Source organism: Belonocnema kinseyi, chromosome 2 (assembly GCF_010883055.1).
Source record: "Belonocnema kinseyi isolate 2016_QV_RU_SX_M_011 chromosome 2, B_treatae_v1, whole genome shotgun sequence".
NCBI lineage: Eukaryota > Metazoa > Arthropoda > Insecta > Hymenoptera > Cynipidae > Belonocnema > Belonocnema kinseyi.
Window position 1 is genome coordinate 124957234 of NC_046658.1, and position 2532 is coordinate 124959765.

The 2532-nt window shown below is 32.1% G+C and overlaps 1 protein-coding gene across 1 annotated transcript in view; it reads right to left on the reverse strand.

The window, feature by feature from the left end:
* LOC117182975 (acetylcholinesterase-like) overlaps positions 1-2532 on the reverse strand; it is a 356413-nt gene that overhangs the window by 249665 nt on the left and 104216 nt on the right. The window lies entirely within an intron of this gene.

Consider the following 2532-nt stretch of genomic DNA (forward strand, 5'->3'; position numbering starts at 1 on the left):
CACCTGAGTTTCCGGCGACTTCGAAGCCGCCTGGCAACACTTTTGCATCCAGGTAAGTGCCTGGCAATGCGCAGGTGCTATTTCTAATGTCAGCCCCTACATATACACCAATTTTCAACCTTATCCGAGTCACGTAAGTTAACTGCCAAAAATTCGCACCTTTGACAGGTCGCCACAAGTAAACGCATCCACTCACACCTGCCAGGCACCCATTTTTACGTTCCTCAACATCAGACGAACATCTCATGTGAAAATTGGCCTTATCCGTATTACGCTCCCATTTACGTTGTCAGCCCACGGAACATACTCGTATGAACTGGCGACGAACACTATAATGTATATCGTTTCCATTTAAGTGATAAAATACATCTTATTAAAAAAAAGTATTATTATTAGATGTTAATGAATTAAAATTCGCTATTCAATGATTATTTCTGAAGAATAATTTAATGCAGAACAAATAGAAAAATCTATCTCGACCTGGATTTGAACCTGGAACGCCACTATTCATGCGTGGAGTGTTAACTAATTACGCCACCGAAACCGCAGCTGATCTGTTCTTATTCTTGAAAGCTACTTTACAGGGTATATCATACTTAAATGTGTAGTATTTGAAGATTAACTATGTAGTTTAAGGTTAAACTATTTTTATGAAGATTTAAATATTTGGTAGATAATTCGTTCTTGGGGGGGGGGGGGGTAGACAATAAATAGTCATCAACGAAGTGGAAAGGGGGGGTTCAAAAAAGACCAGAAATAAGTAACGTAGTTTATGGACGGCTAATTGGTTGACGCTTAACTCAGGTATGATGACGCTCCCGGTTCAAATCCTGTCCTTGGCAGTTCTTTCTTGTTTTTCAAAAAATTATTTATCCATTTTTTGTTCAAAATTAAAATCTCTTTTGCTTGAAATATCAACTATTATATTCTTCTCTGAGAATTAATCTATTTTTGTTCAAAATTTATTTTTCTTTGAAATTATAACTACTTTGTTTTAAATTATTATTTTCTATTGATGATTGTGATTAAAAACCCTTTTTGTGTTCAAAATTTAACTGATTTGTTAAAAGCATCTTTTTCTTTTAATTAATATATTTTGTTGAAAATTTGTGTTTTAGTAGAAAATAATAAGAAATGAATTTCCTTCTGTTAAATATTTATCATTTTATTTAAAAAGTTACTTCTTTTTCGTTATTTCTGCTTGAAAATTGATCTTTTTTAGTTTAAAATTCAGTTATTTCGTCAAAAATACAAAATTGAAGTAAAAAATTGAAAATTCGAAGTTGATTAAAAAATAAACATTTTGTTTTATTTCCATGGCAATATACGGATTAACCCTTAAACGGCCAAAACGCCTCTGTGTACACTGCTTTTCAACGGCCAATAACTAAGACTATTCGACACTAGAAAAAACTGAGACACATATATTTTTATTGCTTAAGATCTCCTCTTTCCGACGGTGTAAATGCAATTCCTCAAAAAATTTGCTTATTATCCCAAAATGCAGTTTAAACAAAAAAAAACCTGATTTTTCGTGCCTATTTTTTTTTGTGAACCATTTCCAAAGCTTTTCGAGTCTGTAATTAACCTGGAATCTCACTAACCGGTGTAATAAATGTCTAAACTTTGAGAATCCATGGTTCAAAGATCGATTTTTCGTTTTAGTATTTTCAAAATGGCGTCTTAATGGCAAAATTTTTGTAAAAACATTCATGAATTTTTTTACAATAAACGATGCGCTTTTCGGAAAAATCATCAAGAATAAAAAGTTCTTGTAATCAGCCAAGGAATACGCCTGATTTTTTTTAAGCGCTTTGAGCAAAATTTTGGATTTTGCATATGAACAATTTTTGCAAAATTCAAAATTTTGCTCAAAACGCTCCGCAAAAATTCAGGCGTATTCCTCGGCTGATTACAAGAACTTTTTATTCTTGAGAAATTTTCCGAAAAGCACATAGTTTTTCAATAAAAAATTTTCATCAACGTGGAGGTCGACGAATATCGATAGTCTCTTTTTTTAAAAGGATTTTATATATTTTTTTTACATTTTTTAATTTTTTTTTTATGCAGAATTTTTTTCATTTCAGATTTCAATCCGTTGAAATCATTTTGATCCTGCTGTTTCAGAATGTAATTTTGAGAAACAATGTAAGCAGCAATACATATTGCAATCAATGCAAAATCTAGTAGTCCTCTGGCGACAACGTTCATTACTACATAATGCTCTTGTTCGTGATTCGTATCTGTGAGTTTCGAAATCACCTAGTTTTGATTGCGACAAATATTTCCTGCTGATTTCTTTACAGAAATCTTTCGTTTTCAATTTAACTATATTATTCTTGTTGCAAATTTTCCAAATTACGGTAGCATTTGTAAATGATGATTCTATTATTCGTGAAAAAATTTTAAAATTCGGTCTGGGAAATTCCTATCCCGAATTCTTGTCATCTGATGAATCATCTCCATCAGAGCCAGAGTAATCTGGATTAGGTATGATGATACGTTCATCATTTTCATCGGAATCCCATTCCG